This window comes from Notamacropus eugenii, chromosome 5 (genome assembly GCF_028372415.1).
Source record: "Notamacropus eugenii isolate mMacEug1 chromosome 5, mMacEug1.pri_v2, whole genome shotgun sequence".
In the NCBI taxonomy this organism is placed as follows: Eukaryota; Metazoa; Chordata; class Mammalia; order Diprotodontia; family Macropodidae; genus Notamacropus; species Notamacropus eugenii.
Genome location: NC_092876.1, coordinates 446,810,330 through 446,830,567, shown reverse-complemented (window position 1 = coordinate 446,830,567; position 20,238 = coordinate 446,810,330). Strand labels below are relative to the sequence as shown.

At 35.1% G+C, this 20,238-nt stretch overlaps 1 protein-coding gene across 1 annotated transcript in view; it reads left to right on the top strand.

Annotated features, from left to right (window-relative positions):
- IL1RAPL1 (interleukin 1 receptor accessory protein like 1) overlaps positions 1-20,238 on the top strand; it is a 1,535,580-nt gene that overhangs the window by 535,054 nt on the left and 980,288 nt on the right. The gene's annotated exons all lie outside the window — the stretch shown is intronic.

Genomic DNA, 20,238 nt, shown 5'->3' with positions numbered 1-20,238 from the left:
ATTCAACAAATTTGTATTGATCAAGCACCTACTGTGATCATGGTATTGTCCTGGGTCTTCTGATTCATAGAGAGAATAAGAAAGTCTAGCACATTAGGAGAGATTAGGGGTACACAGAACGACCTATTTTAGTTCAGACGAGGGATTAAGCACTTCCAGCTGAGGGTATCAGTGAAGACTTCCTAGAGGAGGATGAATTTGGCTGAGCCTTGAAGACCAGGTAAAAGGTGAACACGAGAAAGGGAGAGGACATTCCACGTACTTTGTGTTATACATGAAAATATTTATACAGTATACCAAATAAGATCCTCAAATTCCTTTCACAGTTGAGAACTACCATGGCTTATTGTGTGTCTTTATTCCAAACAAAGTATGCTCTCCTTGAGGATAGGGAGGCAGTGTGGTATATAGTGGGTGCAAGAGGAATGCAGTTCTGGGATTTATCTAGCAGAGCTCGAGATTTGTGTGAGATTTGTTGTGTTGGTTTATGAAGGCTGGCAAGCTTCCAGTTTATATATGATTGTGTATTTTGTGGGTGCTAATTTTTCATACAATAAACACATTCTATATTTTCTATTATTTCTTTACATAATTTTCATCAATTAATAAATCCGTGATTCTTAAAGATAACATTTCTGTGATTTTTAGTGGCCTGGGCAGCTAGGTGGCACAGAGGGTAGAGTGCCAGTCCTGCAGCCAGAATGACCTGAGCTCAAATATGACCTTTACTAAGTGCAACCCTCTTTGATCCAGGACAAGTAACTTAACACTGTTTGCCTCAGTTTCCTCATTTCTAAAATGATCTGGAGAAGGAAATGGCAGACCATTTCAGTACCTTTGCCAAGAAAACCCGAAAAGGGGTTACAAAGAGCCAGAGACAACTGAAACCAATGAACTGCAACAAATTTTTGGTGGCAGTGACCTGCTCCTGAGTTGCTATCTCAAGCCCCTTCTTTCCTGTAAATAAGTACATGAGATAGTAGGTTGAATTTATATAGAATTTTAAAATTTGCAGAGCACTTCATGAAGGTTATCTTATTTGATCCTCACAATAAACATTGTGAGGTAGGTGCTATTATCCCCATTTTATGGATGAGGAAACTGAGGCACTGAGAAATTAAGTCACTGAGGCAGGATTCAGAGGTTTTTGTTTTTGTTTTTTTCTTTAAGCCCTGTACTCTATTCACCTTGTAACCTGGCTGCTGCAAGCTGTCATATCATATCCATTCATTCAACACTTCTTTGTTGACATAATTAATACTAATTATCAATATCTGTCATTGCATATTAGTGAGACTTCCAAATAGGGTATCGGTGTAGTAACAGAATGTGGCTACTACTCATTTTCTGCTCTTAAGAACATTCTATAATATGAATTAATTATTCCTGCATTCTCAAAGCAAATTAAATCAAGAAAAATATAGTTTCTAATTTTAAAATAAAAGAATCTCAGAATAGTTTTTTTAAGGTTGTTTATTTTATCAACAAAATCTATTTTCTTTCTACTTACTTCTTCCCTTCTCATTGAAGAGGGAAGAAAGAAAAAAGAAAAAGAAAACTCTCATGACAACTATGTGTAGTCAAGCAAAACATATTCACACATTGGCCATATCTAATATGTGTGGGGAACAATATGTGTGCAGCTATGTATTATGTATGTTCACATCTAATTCTGCATCCTGAGTCCATTAACTTCCTGTGAGGAGGTAAGCAATATTTTTTGTCATCAGCCCTTTGGAATCATTTTTGGTCATTGAGTTAATCAAAGATCCTAAGTCTTTTTTAAAGTGGATTTCTTAAAATAAATTGATAAATATCCTGCATTCAAAGCTTCTTTTGGCTCCCTTGCATTGCATATGAACCTCTATGGTATTTCAATTTCTGTTTCATTATTGATCACTATGTAGCTGTAGAATCTTTATAAAGCAAGTATTATGAGATATAATGGATTATCTTCAACTTTTTATTGCAAGCCTTTGGGCTTTACAGAGTGTATTCAAAGCCTATTGATTATTATGTATAACATTATCATCATTCTTCAAATTTAGGAACAAGATAAAATCTCTAGGAACACACTTCCTTTGAGTACATGGCTATTAATATAATCAATTAATCAGGGCCATTGTAAAAACTTGTAATAGAGCACCCCTGAAAGGAGCTTCTAAAAATTACCTGAGATGTAAACTCTCTACTTTATTTCAAAAGAAGGCCAGTTGACACTGCCATAAAATAAACTCCATCCTTGCCTCTTTAATCATCTGTCAGGATGCATTATATCCTTGTCAATATCAAGGGGACAAACTTGGTCATCAATCTGCAAGTGACGAAATTAAGAAATCACTTCACAATCCAGGTGACTAACTATTAATTGAAATATACCTTTATTGCCTTTTCCTCTCCTTTTAATTTTCTTATGTTGCTTCCCATCTGTGAAAGCTATAGTGATATAGAAGTGTTTTGAATACTAATACACACATATCATACATTTATATATAATGTATTATTGGGTTATTTGGCATTATGAAGTTTTCTAGGTAAGCTTAGTGCTAAACACACTGTAAATGTGATGTACTTAAGCTGAGCCAGCATGGATTAGACTAAATGAGAAATACCTGCTATAAATTTAACCAAGTGTTCATTTTCTAAAGTGACTGCTTTATGCATTTGCAAAGAGTAAGTAGCACTCAATCCAACTTTTTTTTTTTCCAGACAAATAAAAAGTTGAATGTTAGAAAAGGTTCATTTAGGACCTCCAAACTGTCTAAATTTTAGAAGCTAAAAGTGATGCGGTTTGTTTTGTTTTGTTTTTTTCAAAAAGAAGAGTGTTGTTTACTGTTGATTTTATGAATTGATAGCATATTTACTGTACCTTTTATTTAACTTAAATTATCATTTAATTCTTAAAGTCAAACATTTCCTACAAGCTCAATATGAGTGAATGTTGTGCCATGGAAGATACATACATATATGTATATGTATGTATATGTGTATACATGCGCATATATATATATATGTATGTTGAAAGGACTGTCATATGATGAATGGATTAGATGTTGTCTACTTGTTCCCAAATGGCAGAAAAGGAAGGAGTGAGTTGCAGAAGATTTTCTGAAGAGGAAGAGGTAAAGAGGCAGCTATATGGGGGAAAGGAAACTGTGAAGGGGAAAATTTAAACTTTTTAAAAGGAAAGGTTTCAGAACAAGCAGAGCTTTCCTCTCCTCTAGATTGCTTCAAGAGGTAGTGTCTCAAATCCCTGAAGGTCTTCAGGTTGACTTTTTGGGGGATGTTATTGAAGGCACTCCAGAAAAACAATTTTCCAGTGCTCAATTCACACGCATGGCTCAAGCCCCTTCAGAAATGATAGTTGAGGTGAGACACTCACCACTCAGGAGATCAGATTGTTTTTTAGTTTGGCAAATTGCTTTCAGATACTTAATTGGAACTTCACAGTAACTCACATATAGAGAGGAAAACTGAAGTTTAGAGAAGGGTAGTGCCTTGCACAGTGTCACATAATTTGGAGGTGTCAGAGGGCAGCATTGAAGAGTCCTGATCCCAGTTTTTGGATTCTAATGCATTCTTGCATTTTATTATATTATATTTAATACTGTTTAATATATTATATTATACTATCTCATTTGATCCTGACAAACCTGTGAAAAGACTCGTGTGATTATTTTATCAAAATGTAGAAGAGGAAACATTGAAACATATTAAATTATATACAATATATTAAAATATAAGCTATCATATTTAAAAACACCGAATATTTGAAAGGAATCTCAGAGATCTTCTGGTTCAACTTCATTCTTTTACAAATGAGGGAACTAAGGCTGAGTGCCTAAACAGAGCCACAGCATCCAAACTATCCATCTCATGACAATTTTGGGTTGAAATCACAAAAAGGCATGATTTAAAATTCAATTTAAATAGAAGACATTTTGTCAAATTGTGAAAATGACAGTCCCTTGCAGTGGGAGGTAATGCAATCATCGTCTAAGGTATGTAGTGACAAAGAATTTTGACCAAAAAAAAAATCCAGATTGAGTTTAATGATAATTACCTTGAAATCCTGTAATATTCCTAGTTGAAATATTAGAGTTTGGAAGAAGAACAAAAGATGTGCATTGAGGCAGAAAAGAAATTGAAAGTTCTAATTAAAATACCAGGTTATATCTCATTCTTTTTGGTCGTCTATCTGTTTTAATGAATTCCTTCCTAAATCTCCCAACTTTGTTCTCATTTTTTTTTGTTTCTGAGAATGTTCTCTGTACTTTTTATTTTTAATGTTCATTAGATACTGTATACCTTGATATCTCTAGGATAACATTTGTATTTTATTTCTTTTCTCTTTCAGACAGAGCTCTTTAATTTGCTTCATGTGTATGAAATATAGGTCCTTGTTACTTAGCAGATGCTATTGATGCTTGGAAGTTATTGGAAGTAATGATATACTTTTTAAGAAAGCTAGAATATCAGATTACATGGACTGTTTTAACAAAAAAATAGAAATGTGCTGACTGCTACTTTTCATGTCTTTGTTATGAGGTATTCAAAGTTTATTCACATTTCCTTGTGTATTTTTAAATTAATAATCCATTGATTCTGGACAACGACCCCTAAATCTGGTCTAAATTCAGAAATCTTAATGAAGTTCCTAAAAAGAAAAGATATGACAACTCTATGAACATTAGGGTGGTATGTTTCATTTCAATGATATTAAAAACCAAACAGAATAGTACTGCGTCTTGGTTAAGGAAGAGGAAGTAGGCTGGAGATTATATATGTTAGATATTTTGGGACAAGTTGCATTCTAACAAGTCTAGTGATTTTTCTCATCTGAATTACAATGTTCTATTTCATACCCACCTGAATGGTTAGATGCTGTCAGGGTCATCAGGATGACTCATTTTTCAGAGTTCAAATCTCGCCTCAGACACTTAGTAGCTGTGTAACAATGGGCAGGCCACTTAATTCCAATTGCCTCAGTTTCTTCACCTGTAAAATGAGCTGGAGGAGGAAAAAGCAAACCACTTCAATATCTTTGCAAAGAAAATCTCACATAGGGTCATGAAAAGTAGGACAGGACTGCAAAGTACTGAAGAAGAGCAAGACAAATGGTTAAATTCTTTCTACTCTTTTAAATCTTATGTGTTTAATGTATAATAAGTTATTATTTGGTAATTGTTTAATTTAAATACTGTATTAGGTGATTTTTGTGATCCCTGTAAATATTTTACGAGAATAAGGAACATTGTAGTGAAGTGGTAGAGAAAAATTGTTCGAAACTCTCAGCTATTTAAATTATATTCCAAAATTTAAGAGTCTTGCATAAAGTAGGTGATTACCGAATGCTTAGTCACGTTTTTCAGAGTTAATCAAATAGAATTACTCAATAATGATGAAATAATGAGAAAATGTTAGCAATGAGAACAGGTTATTTTGGACTTTTCTGAAAAAAATTAGTATTTTTTCACCGTGCATGCAGCAACTTGAGAAACAACTGAAATCACTTGTTACTAGAGAATTTTTTTTCCTTGCTTACCCAAGAATTCTCTGGATATTCTAAGTATGTTGATTCATCAGAAATATTCAGTATCAAGTTTCATTTGTATTTCATCTTATAGAAAATATAGTAATTTGAAAATACTGAAATAATAATTCAGAATATAATTTCTTCCAAATATTCAAATGATTCCTTAACTAGAATGTGGGATCAACATTTAAAAAAATTAATGTCCTGAAATTCTTGCCATTATCTATTAAAAGTATTATAGATATGTTCATTTACTAAATCATCTTATCTAGATGGCTTTATTTTCTCTACAAATTTTAATTGCTTTTATACTATCATTGTTCTGACACCTGAAACGCTAGTCATACTTTTGCCACTTAAAATATAATAATTCTCTTCTTCTTGATTTCATAATTGTATGGCTTCCTCCAGCTGCCAGACCATTTTTCCACTAAGGCAATGGAATTCTAGCACTCTATACAATGGGGCATTGGAATTGCCAAGTTGGCAAGATCTCTCTTATTAGCTTGAAGAAGACTTGAGACAAAAACTGTCAACATTTCCTACTTTGGTATTTAAGTGACTGTGAGGGATGATCATCACACTCAAATGGCATGTTCCAATCCCATAGTAACTTGAGAGAATTAGACTTCACTAAAGAAGACAGATTGCTTTCTCCCCACTGTTTTCTCTCTGTGTTCTCTAATGTCCATAGAATTGGTGGGCTCTACTTGTCCTCCTTGCCCTTGTCATTTCAAAAGATAAATTACGAGTTAGAGTGAATAGGTATCAGTATCGTTTCCTTTTCAAATACATCCACATTTTTTGTCCAATATATACCCCCCCAAAATTACAAAAAGCTGAAAGGAAAGGCAAATATATAATGATACCTTAAATATACAAAGCATATTGCTAATAACATCATGCATGAGAAGACATGAATTATAGAAAAAGAAGGTGGGTCAGTAATATAATATGACAACAAATATGATAAACTGGTGTTCTTGAGAGACTCAGAAAGTGCAATCTGTGTATGTGTGTTGCCCATGCAGGATATGTGTGCCTGAACAGGTTTTTTTCTAAATGTTACTTGAAAGGAGGAGTAATTATATATCTCTAGAGTCCTTTTTGCTAACCTTTCTCCAAGGGAAATCTTGGCTCCAGTTAGGAGGGTTGCAATGAGGATATACAAAAAGTGTGGGGGAGGGGGATGGGGTGGGTGTGGGGATGTGTTTGAGGTCTGTATATATAATTATATGTTGTCCCTTCTTAATAAATCAGTTATACTAGAAACATCATGCATATTAAAATAATAAATAAGCCCATTCCTTCAACTGAAAGCAAACAGAATATATATTTATGTATGTATGTGTTTGGATATATACAAAGTGTATGTATACAAACACATACATACATTACATATATTTGCATATATAAAACAGTGTATGTATAAAACAGAATGTATGTATTTTTAGGAATACATGTATGTCTATATGTGTATATATGTATGTATGTATGTATGTATGTATGTATGCCTTTACATCAAATGTCACTTATCCAGAGTTCATCATATGTAGTAAATAAATTCATCTGTCCAATTCAATCACAAACACATACATACATATATCAGACAATATAAAGAGAGTGAATGAGTTCTTCCAGTGGAAGTAAGCAGTGTCAACTTATCTGAAGTGAAATACCCCAGTCTCTAGATGAGTGGCCTATGAACAGGGACATGATTAAGTTGCCAGTTCCTCTTTGTCAGCTTCTTCCCAATGTCTTTAGCTCTCTGTAGGGATCGCTCTCCATGAAGAATCCATAATCACCTGTGTCCTCTCTCAAAGCCGGAAGCGAGAAAACTTGGATCTCTCTTACCCCAAGCTCTCATGAAACTGCCCCAAATGCAGGCATAAATCATGATTCTTTAGCAAAGAGGGGAGTCCTTCTTTAAGCACTCAATGATGAGTGAGAAGGCCTCTCTAGTGTCGCTTATTAGGTCCCAAATACATGGAAGATCAGAAAGGGAAAGCAAGAAATTTTACAGCATGACGTGTAGAGGTATTCTGACATCAGCCAGAAGAGGGAACAACCACACTAATTAAAAAACAGATTTAACAAAGTAAAACAAGTTGTGTCTACAGTGGCCTATGTCCCAGTGAATACAGTGTTGAATGCCATATAAGAAAGACCTCAGTTCAAATTCACCTCAGTTCCTTGCTAGTTTTATGACCCTGAGTAATTTATTTAACATCTCTGTGCCTCCATTTACTTTCCAACAAAACCTGTCTAATTGTAACAACTACTTCAAAGTGTTTTTGAGGATAAAAAGTAGATGATATTGCTTCATAAATATCTAAGCATTGTCAAATGTCATCTTTTATTATCCATTATTAAACTTATATGAATTACTGTCTTGTTAATTGCTTTGCTTTGTATGATATTCTAATGTGACTAGGGAAGAATTGACAAAGGACTCCCTCCTTTATGTTGAATAAAACCCCCTCTTCTCAAAGTTTTGAGTAAATTTCAATACAACATAAAAAAGGCAACATGATGAAAGTGGTTAAAATAATTTTTCCCCTCTCCCCCCATTTTAGGAATCAGATTCTCTTTCCAGATTTCCATAGTTAATTACATCTTAAATAGCAATTTGCATTTTCTGTGGACATTATGTGCTCTGAAAATGATTCCTCACGCATGAAGAGGGAAAATAGCTGTGCAGTGACAAAATAAGGCGTGTGAGCCATTTTGCTTACAAATAAATTGGTCAACATACTTAGGTAGTACCTACGATGTTCCTGAGTCTGAAGATGCAAAGTCAAAAATTCTTGTCCTTGAGGTTTTATTTTATTTGGAGAATGGGGCAGGCATCCTGTACATATATAAGTATATGCAAACTATATGCAAACTAAATAAAAGGTAGCCATAAATATCCAGGTGTAATAAGGGGAGGGAATTAGTACCTGGAGGATCAGGAAAGGTTTTATGTAGACAGTGGAATTCAAGCTCACTTTTAAGAAACTGGGATTCTAAGACTTCCAAGTGAGGGGAGAGTACATTCCATATAAGGAGGACAACAGCTGTGAAGATATAGACATAAGGAATTGGAGAGTAAAGAGTGAGGAACACCGAGAAGATGAGTCTGACTAGAACAGAGAGTCTAGGAAGGGGAGAGCTATTTAAGAAATTTGGAAAACTAGGTGGTAGTCAGGTTTTGAAGGACTTTAGAAGAGAAACAGAAGAATTATTTTCAACCTTTATGGAAAGGAGTGAGGGGTCAGCAGTGTTGAATGACTTGCCCAGGGTCACACAGTTAGTAAGTGTATGATGCTAAATTTAAATTCAGATCCTTCGTCTCCAAGGCTGCTGATCTATCCACTGGATTACCTAGCAGCCCCAAGTTATGTTTGATCTTAAAGGCAAATGAAAGACTGAAGAAACAACCAAGAAATAACCCTGAAGTAAACCTACAGTTTGAAAGTGGGATCTAGAGAAGGATCTAGCAATAGAGTGATAGAAGAAAGAGTAAAATAGATAGGAGGTGGTAAGGAAGGAGAGACTGGTGTCCCAAAAACTTAGAGAGAAGAGAGTATCAAAGAGGAGAGAAAGGTCAATGGTCCCAAAGGATGCTGAGAGGTCAAGAGGGTCACAAAGAGTAGGACGTGACTGAAACAACCTAACAGCAACAGCAAACAGAAGTATCACAGTGAAAGTGAGAGTGAGGGATAACAAATTACACACACACACACACACACACACACACACACACACAATTAGGGACGCTCTGCCAATAACAATAAAGCAAAATTAAAACACCTAGAGGAAGAAATCCAATGAATTGGGTGGGTCTTCTATGAAAGATTATGAAAGGATATGTTAAAATTCACACAGTTGTGAATGGCATGAATTACCCTTTAAAATGATTCTGTATGTCACTTTGGTTTGGAGGATGTCACCAAGTTATTCTGAAATTTTTTCTATCGTATCATTTGCTGCGTATGTAGATAAATTAGAAGAAGTTATATTCATTCATTTTTTTTTCTTACGCTCATTATGAGTCAGGTGAAGAACATGTGTCCCCCAAAAAAATATTTCTAAATGGTTTGGGATGACTAATGAAGCCAACTCCTTTATTTTGCTCTTCAAGCAGAATCTATGAGCCTTCCTTCCATTTAACTGCAATTGTCTTTTACCTTGTGATTTTATATAGAGAGATAACGTGTCAGTATTAATGTGCTTCATTTCCTTCAGTGGTATATCACACTTTCTGTGATTTTGAACAGAATCACAGACCTGTGATTCCAAAGGTACCATCAGATTCTGACAAAGAAACTTTCTCTACCATTTCTGATCACTAACTGCTCTGTAATTTACAGCTAGAAACACAAACAGAAACAAAAAGTACTGTCTAGGGTATTACTGAGAAGTTAAGTGACTAACTCAAGGTCACACAGCCAGCTTTTGCTGGAGAAAGGACTGAAACCCTAGCCTTTTTTCCTCTCTCTCTCCCTCTCCTTTCTCTTCCTCTCCCTCTTCTGCCTCCCTTTCCTTCCTTTCTCTCCACCTCCCTCCCTTCCTGTCTCTCTCAGTCTCTCTGTGTCTTTTCTGTCTGTTTCCCCCACCTCACCCCCAATTATGCCTCACTAATACTGAATCACTACCCATCTTTTTAGAAAATTATTTAGTATTCTATTATCCCTAGTTACATGTAGAAATAATTCTAACATTTATTTTGTAGCATTTTGCAAGTTTTAACATCTCTTTTAAATTTATATCTATGTTATATATTTATATAAATTTAGATTTATATGAACAGAATTTATATATGGATATAATAAATTAAAAATATTAATTTAACATTTTTAAAATTTTGAGTTGCAAATTCTCTTCATTCTCTCCTACCCATTCTAATACCACAGTGGGAAGGAAAGTAATTCAATATAAGATATGCATGTATAGTCATGCAAAACATTTCCATATTAGTCATGTTGCGAAATAAAATATAGACCAAAGAAAAACCCTCAAGAAAAATAAAGAAAGTTAAAAAAAAGTATGCTTCAATCTGTATTCAGACACCAGTTCTTTCTCTGGCGATAGGTAGCATCTTTCATCATAAATCCTTCAGTCCTTCTCCATACTGAGAAGAGCTAAGTCATTCGCAGCTGATCATCTTAAAATATGGCTGTAAATTTGTATACGGTTCATTTCAAGCTATATCAGCTCATATAAGTCTTTCCAGGCTTTTCTAGAGCATCCTGCTTATTACTTACAGCACAATAATGTTCTATCATAATCAAATACCGCAATTTGTTCAGCGTTTTCCCCAATTGGTGGGCATCCTCTTGATTTCCAATTCTTTGGCTGCAGAAAAGAGCTGCTAGGAATATTTTTATGCATATAGGTCCTTTCCCTTTTGTTTTTTATCTCTTTGGGGACATAGAGCTAGTAGTGGAATTGTTTGGTCAAAGGATAGGCATGGTTTTATAGTCCTTTGGGTTTAGATCCAAATTGCTCTACAGAGTGATTGAATCAGTTCACAGCTCTACCAACAGTTCATTAATGTCTCATTTTTCTACATCCCATCGAACATTTGTCATTTTCCTTTTCTGTACAGTTAGTCATTCTAATAGTTATGATGTCATACCTCAGAAATGTTTTAATTTGTATTGAAAAATGCAATCAATAGTGAATTAGAACACTTTTATATGCCTATAGATAGCTTTGATTACTTCATCTGAAAAATTCATGTCTTCTGATCATTTATCATTTGGGGAATGGCTGTTTTGTTTTGTTTTGTTTTGTTTTATAAATTTGACTCAATTTCCTATATGTTTGAGAAATGAGACTATCAGAGAAATTTGTTAAGATTGTTTTCACAGTACTGTTCCAAACTGTATTTCCCTCCATCCTATTTACTCCTCTATGTTTCTTCTAGTCTCTCTCCTCAAAAGTTTTGCTTCTTACTATCCCCTCCACCAGCCCATCTTCCCTTCCATCATCCCTCCTTCTCTTATTGCCTTCCCTTCCTCCTTTCCTATAGGCTAAGATAGATTTCTGTACCCAAGTGAGTACATATGTATTTCCCTCTTTGATCCAATTCCGATGAGAGTAATGTTCACTCACTCCTCTTTACCTCCTCCCTCTTCCCTTCCAAAAACCCTTTTTCTTGACTCTTTGATGTGAGATAATTTACTCTATTTTCTCTCCCTTTCCCTCTCTCCTAGTACATTCCTCTCTTACCCATTAATTTTATTTTTTAAGATGTCATCCCTTGATATTCAACTCATACCTCTTCCCTCTATCTTCTTCTCCCCAATTGATAGTACTCTCTCTTCCTTGAAAAAAATTCTGTCTATACTTGGTATTTACTTACTTCTGTGCATTTTGTATCCTCCAGTATCTTTTAAGGTCCTTCAGAATGCACACTATGTTTATATCCAGCACATAATAGGGGTCTTTGCACAGAATAGGAGCTTTAAAAATGCTGAAACCTGGTGCAAACCTTTTTGGGGGAAGGCATTGGACGAGGTTAAAGCATATAGTATTTGCATTCTTTCCTCAATAGTCGAGTTCATTTAGTTGTTGAAGAAAGTTCTCAATTTCGGGAAAAGGGAAGTGAAGCAAGCAAGTATTTATATAATACCTATTATGTGCCAGGCACTGTGTTAAGTGCTTTACAAATAGTATCTGTTGGGATTGGAAGCTCAATTCCGTGTGGACAGTCTCGGGCAGGTAAAGGTGGGAGCTTCTAAATCTTAGAGCTCTCACGAGACCCTCCCAGGAACGGCAGGGAATCGAGGTGAACCGAGCTATCTCGAGTAATTCCGCCTCTTCCCGTGAGAAACGTGATGGGAGAGAGATCTCCCCACCCTCGAGATGGTCCCGGATTGGAGCACACCTAGCTACCTAATAGCACGGTATTGAGATGCAAACTGTGTGGCTGAAGGTTAAGTAGGATTGAGGAAGCCTGAAAGCTCTCTTAGCACGTGAGGAGCCAAGAGGACAGTAGGCTCCATTTCTTTTTTCTTCTCTCTTCCCTCCCCCTCTCTCCCCGCTTGTACTTCTATTTCCAAGCCCTTAAGATCCTAGCCTCCTTAGGAAATCTCCCCCTCTTCCTCCTAAGGAAGACTCCCCTGCACTTGTAACTAGACCCTGAAATAAAGCTCAACCCTTGTTTGACTCTGGAACGTCCTTTCTCTCATATGTGCATCCGGGGTGGCCAGCCGAAGACCTCGGGAGGTGAGGTAAGAAAGACTCGGGTAGCCCACACAGGCCTCTAGGCTTGGCAAGTATCTGATTTGGTGTTCACAACCACCCTGTGAGGTAGGTGCTGTTATTAGTCTAATTTTATACTAGAGGAAACTGAAGGAAATAGCTGATAAGTGGTTCGCCCAGGGTCACACAACTAGTAAGTATCTGAAGCTAAATCTGAAGTCAAATGTTTTTGACTCTAGGAGTACCCTTAGCAACTGGTGAATCATTGCTCTATTTTTATGGTCAAGGAGACAATGGATGTATATATTTTCCGTGATCTGATTTTACATTTGTATATGTGACAAATTGCTAACCTCAGGGAAGAGTTTCTCAACTGAAATCCCTCATCTATTTTACAGAAATAAAATGCATAAACTGTTATTGCAGACTTCCCCAAATGGTCAGCTTTCTCCTTCATCAACAGCTTGCAAATTGTCACATTACCAAATGTAAATGAATTGTTTCTTAGTAATATGTTAATTGGCAATAGTTCTAGGTGAGGGATTAACAAGGATGTGACACATGGCATCACTGGGGATTTGGGGGTGCTGAATTTCTTTGAACTGACTGTCATTTGTACATAATTTTCATTGCAATAGGAAGTTGTCCTGTTCCTCAGGGTACCTATGGTAGCGCAAAAACTGAGCTCAGTTGTGACACATGGTATATGAAGACTATTTATAGATCTCTGTGCTCACTTGTTCCCTCAAACAATATAAGTATTTTAGTGATTATTGTCATAGTGTCTGTCTTCATGGAGATAGTAAATGTGCATATCCTTGAGTGTTAAGAAAGCAATTTTTATTCTATTTTTACTTTTTCTCATCAACTTAATAAACATGAACAAAATATACAGAGAACAAAAGGATAAGTTTTGTGAAACTTTGAATTTATATTCAATGTATATTCAATATATCACAATAGTAACAAAATTTCCTTATTTGTTCCTATGCCTATTGGAATTTTCTGCTCTCATGCATATTTTAATGGTTCATTGATATCTTTTAGGTCTTATTTCTTAATATTTGTATCCACCCAGCAATTTCCCTTCACCCTCTAAATAAACCAGGGGTCTCGCTTTGCATCCAGTCAGCAAAACTATCCCACACGTTGTCTGTTTCTGTAAATATGTGTCCTTCCTCATCTCCAGTCCATCACCTCTCTACCAAGAAGTGGGAAGCATGCTTTATCATCAGCTCTGTGAGGTAATAATTGAGCACCACATTTACAAGCGTTCTGAATTTTGTAAGACTTCAGAATTCTAATCAGCATAGTAACTAGTCATGAGTTTAGGTCATGTCTTTCTTTCACTTATGAATTAGAAGAAAAAAAGTAGAAGATGCAATTTCTTCTTTTTTTAACAAATTATTAATCATCTCTTGTTTTACATTTTATGGGATATATTCACTGGGAAGAACTGACCGACTGCTACGACTAGGAAGTATAATGTTGCAATAATTAGAAGATTATTCTTGGAGGCAGAAAGCTTTGGATTCAAATTTTGTTTCTTAGTCATACTGATTCTGAGACCACTGGATAATCCTTCACCTTTTTATGCTACAATCAATTTATATTTGTAATTAAGACATGAACAATACAATCTGTATCAGTGGAATGAATTACACATGGTTTTTTTTGTTTTTTTTTTTTTTTTTATCCCTGCTTCTTACCCTCCAAAAAAAAAGAAAAAAAAGATTATTTCTACATCCTTCATCCACGACTGGAAAATATTTGCACATAGATCCATGACAAACCAATTCCTGTATTTTTCAATATCTTCATTGGCTTATGAGCAGCTCTGGAATTCAGCTAAAGAACTACTTTATCTGCACTTCTAAATATAAATAGAAAGTCTTCTAAATACAAATGCTATCTTAGAGATATCAAGATATACAGTACTAAATCACCAATTCAGAGAGACTTTAGTCCAATGGCTTCATTTTACAGATAAAGAAACTGAGGCATAGAGCAGGAAAGTGACATGTTCAATGTTACTTTGGTAGTAAATAACAGAGCTAAGATATAAACCTTGATCCTTTGACACCAATTATAATGCTAATTCTAATAGCACATAATGAGTCTTATTCCTGCATTGAAACAACCCACAAGAAAAACAGCATGGCAAACTCCCATCATGCTAAATGTTATATCCTCTGTCTAAATAATTTTTAGGGGAGGGAAGAGTTGAAATCATATTGAGCAGTGCTACTTCAGTTTACCATGGGGAAGACTTATTCAAGATTGCCAAGTTCTTGAGCCATTGTATAACTTCCTCCCGGCCCAGCTTCTCCTTTTTCCCCCCTTCCCTGAGTCGTCATATTCTACTTCGTAGTCATATTTCAGTCTTACTGCCAAGTACTTCATGATAGGCAAATTTTTTGTCACCACCAAAGCCCTGAACCACTGAGTCATAAGCTGTATATGCCATAAAATCCTGAAAAGGGATATATATGGTCTATCTTATGAAAGAATGCAATGAATAATTGGATAAAAACATTTAGTAAGCACTTATTATATGCTAAGGACTATGTTAAGTTTTAGGGATATAAGTAAAAAGTTATATAACTCTTGTCTCAATGAGTTTATATTATAGTAGAAGATCTAATATCTATAGGAGAAATGGAAAGACCTGCTCATTTATTCCATTAATAAAAATCATATTAGTTTGTGACGTTGGTGGTACCAAGGACTTTGGCATAAAAAACCTTTGTTTTCTGTAATTATGTGACACGTAACTTCTGTGATTCTGTGGAGGACACCATTGCTGATCTGTACAATCCCTTTCACGATAAACAAGTATACACCTTTCTACTAAGACTGCGTCTGACCCAATTCACTTCCTTTGTCAGTAAGCTGGAAGCAAGTCTTTAAGCCAATTACATCATTATTACCTTTATCAAAAACTTTAGATTAAATAATAAGAGGAAGCAAATAACATTCGTGTACTCCAAGATAAAGGTTGGAATTGCAGTTAGTCATTTGGAAGTAGAATGAAAAATTCTTTTTCTTTAAAAAGAAAAAAAACATTTATTTATTTTTTGATGGTCAGGAAAGGGTGTTTCCCTCATGTTCCCTCAACAACTCACAGAGGATATAATAGGTTTCAGACTGGTTGTTTAACTTTCACACGTAAGATGATAATAAGTACAACAATATTATTTCAAGTCGAGAATCATCTCAGGAAAGACCTTTATCTTTGCAGAAATATGCAAATTAAATATAAATAGACTGGTGCCCTTCTCACCCTGTTCTTTTCCCTATAGACTTCCTCATGGAGACATGGCATTTGTGTCCATTTTACCTCCCTTATTAGAGTCTAAGTTTCTTTAGGAACCACATTTTATTCATTTTTATTTCCCCTGAAGTATTTATCACCCTGCCTGACAAGTATTAGGCATTTAATAAATGCTTGTTGAATGAATAAATAACAGTGAAGGAAATGAGGCCTGGCCACAGAGCAATATATTTTATCCAGGTCACCACCAACCATCCTGTTTTTGTAATGATTCATAAACAAGTTATTCTTTCCCCTCTGGTTTCCATGGCACATTTTTGTGGGTTACTCTCTATGTGTTCTCTTTACTCGTTCAAATTCACTTCTCTTGTACCTTTCATGATAAGTTATTAGTCTCATTTCAGAGCCCTGTTTCACATTACTTCCACTCAGAATTTAGCATATTCGAGTAATGTATATTGCTCATGCAGGTATGGTTTTTCTTTTTTCTTCAAGTTTCCAAAATCAACAGCTTCAACAATTATTCATCAATTATTTATCAATGTCACCTAAGTACAAAGCAGTGTGCTTAGATTTAAGGTTAATCCAAATCAATCAATTAGCAATTATTTATTAAAAATCTCCTATGTATCAAAAATTGTTCTAGATACTGGAATACACACACACATACACATATATAAACACACATATATATACACACACATACGTACCTGCCTCCATACACATGAATATACACACATATTCTCCACAAAAATAAATAAGGCAGTCTTTTCCTTTAGAGGTATCAGAGGCTTAGGTGATTATCAACTGAAGTATGGAACAGATCTTAGAGGACATGCAGTACTATCTCTGAATTTTTAAAGGGTATCCAGAGAAGTTTACTGACTTATCCAAGATCACATTTGAAAGCAACTGGTGGAGTTAACAATTAAGTTTAGATTGTCTGAGTCCAAATTCATTGCTTTTCCCACCCTAGTGAGATTTAAAATTTATTTTTAAAAAACAATCCTATGTAATTTTACCATTTATGTCACCCAGAAATCTTTGGACCTCCTGAGATGTTTTCCAGTATTAAATTATATCATATTTTTTATTATATTATTAAGTGATATTTCTATATAACATAGATCATAAAAGAGTCAGTTTGGCAGAGCAGTCATGGTGTTTCTTTAGAGTCAGAAAAACCTGAATTCAAGCTCTTCTTCTGATGATCTATGGAACCTTCAGCAATTTACCTAACTCCTGAGAGCCCAGACAACTCTCTGAGGCTCTAAGTTACAGAAAAGTGATTGATCTTCATATCAAAATGGAATGTTCATAGCAGTATTGCCTCACAGTAAAGAAATTACAAATCTGGAAAAATAAAAAAAAGTTTATGAGCTACAAATGATACTGGTAGATTGAGCACTGTTTTGCTGCAGCAGGGGAGGGGAGAGGTAAATAAATCATGGGTTGAAATCCCACCTTAAACACCAATTGTGTGACTCTGGGAAAGTCACAATCTCTCTGCCTCAGTTTGTTCATCTAAAATGAGGGAGTAAAATGAGAGAGTTTGACATAGAGTGGGCTGAATGATCTCTTGTAACTTTAAATCTATGATACCATGATAAGACTCAATGCCATTATAGCACCAACTCTATTCTGTTTCAATTATCTGAAGGGATTTCACTGCATATCTGAGCATGTTTCATTTTATTTTACCTTGTACATGTGCTCCTGTGATGTAATGGGTGAAAGTCACCTCCAGGTGTTTTCCATTATCCTGTGAAAACTTGATTCCACATCACTCATTAGCCTTACTAGTCTATGAATTCTGACTTTCCATGAAAACTATTTATATTTTAAAATCAGTTAATTGAAAATGAATGTAAAAATATACTATGGGACCTCAAACTTACATATTTCAAAATGATGTGCCTTGGTCTTTATCACATTTTTATTTATTTAATTTCACTTTTCATTTTGGTTCTAGCAACTGGGGTGTGGGAGAATCCATACTTGCACAGTTATCTCATAAACTGTCAAGACTGTATGCCTATCTCAGTGGAGATCATAGGGTATTGTGCTTAAAGTGTTATCTTTGCAGACCCTGGATTGTGTGTACTGATTTATTTCCTGGGCAATAGTCAATGCATTTTTGGTAAATGGATTAATTTACTCAAACAAATGATCTATTAAAATTATATGTGTATGTCCTTTTATACACTAGCCTTTACGTTAGTTACATTTTGAAGGATTTCTCCCCCAAAGAAAGATACTTTCATTTTGAATAAAGGTGGAAATATAAAATTTCTGTCTTGTAGAAACAATGCTTTATTTATATATAAATATATATATAAATATTTATAATATTTCTATTAATCGTAGGAATCTTATGATTAATAAAGACCAAATTACAAAGATACAAGCAAAATTTTTTTATAGAAAAAGATCTTGTTTCTTTCAAATAATGAAATGTCTGCATAGCATTTGTCTTACAATCTTGTTATGTTAGCAAACTAAGAGGCAACGATTAGCCTTATCTCAGGTAGTCTAGGCTTTGTGTTGGGATTCTGTAATCCTTGCTCATGACTGTTCTTAATCTAGCCCAACCAAGGGCTATCTCTGATGTTAGGATTCCTGATTGGTGAGAGTTCCACCCTATGTAGGTTCTCCAAGTTCAATTGTGTCACACTCCACACATCCTCCTTCCACCCTACCCTACATCTGAATATTTATTCTGGGAACAGTAATCAAAAGGAAATGCCAATGAGTTCTTTAATAGGTTTATTCATTCTCCCCATCCCTTGGTGATGATTTCTCTAGTTGCCCACCGTATCTACTACCAGCATTAAATCGACCCCACAGTCTTGTGAGAGGTCAAGCATCAAGGACCAGAGTGTAATCTCCTTTTCTCCCTCCTCCCTTTCATTCTTGGATATCCTTGCAAGGGTGTGCCAATTAATTCCCTGTAACAATAATAACAATAAGCAATGATATAGTGCTTTAATTTTTTCAAAACAAGTTAGAAATAATATTTCCTTTCATCATTTTATCCTCAGAACAACCTTGGGAAGCAGATTGTGCAGTGTGTATGCAAGTAATTAATTTTATACAGATGATATATTATAAATCACATACAAATGTATTTTGTGCTCATAAAAATCATCCATTTTCTTACATATGGGATGCATCATTTTCCCCCACCAGCTATAGAATGTAAACTTGTTGAGGTCAGTGACAGTTAATTTTAGTTTTTGTTTCCCCAGCATAGTGCCTGACTTGGGGTGGGGGTTTAGTAAATATTTTTAATTAGGACATTTGTGAGAATTTTGAGTGGCTTTCATTATAATTCTGGCACTGTAACTCTAGATTATGTGCCAAACGTGAATTTAGTCTTTTTGCAATTTTGGCATTTGTTTGCTTATCTTATTTCATAAAATTTTTTCTGCCTTTGCATAGTTTGGTATGTTCTTGAAATACTTTTCATGTCAGTAGTTTCCTGGAAGAGCATTACTAAAAAGGAGCCATTGCAGATGCTAGCACTAGGGTCCTAAATGACCACTTCTGCTCCCTGGTGTGCCAGGTGTTGCTGTAGCCTAACCATAGTGGTCTTAGAAAACTGTATTCTTTACAATTTGAGCAAATTAGACCATGTATAATGAAATAATAGTGCTTTACAATTTAATGTCTCAAAACTGCCCTTTGGAAGAAGGTGGTAATATAATTATATTTTTACCAAAAGGGAAACTGAGGCACAAATAGATTAAACAGCTAGTAAATGTTGGCCTTGTGATTTAAACACTACTATTCTGATTCTAAGATAGGTGCATATTGTCGCTCTCCTGATATTCATATCTATAGTCTCTACTAATTTTCAAGTTAAAGAAAAAAGGAAAATTAAGGCAAGTCATTAAGTCATTGACCTCGTCTGTCAGTGAGAGATTAAAGTAGCCCAGAAGCATGAGACTTTTCTTTCCTAACCCTGCTACGAATGCTGAAAACCAGACTTAGCTTATGTGAGAAGTCAAGGATTACCTATTTTTTACTTCTATAAAAGGTTTTCCCTATTTGAAGATGGTGTTGATATGGGTGGCAATGTTTATGGTGCTTCTGGGACAGAGGAGCTTTAGTCTTTACTACACACAATATATATGAAGTCTAAGTGTTGCCCTTCTTTTATGAGACTTGTCACTGTTAGTGGTCCTAATAGCTCCCGGTGGCTATGTGGAATTTCAACTCTCTCCCTCTTAAT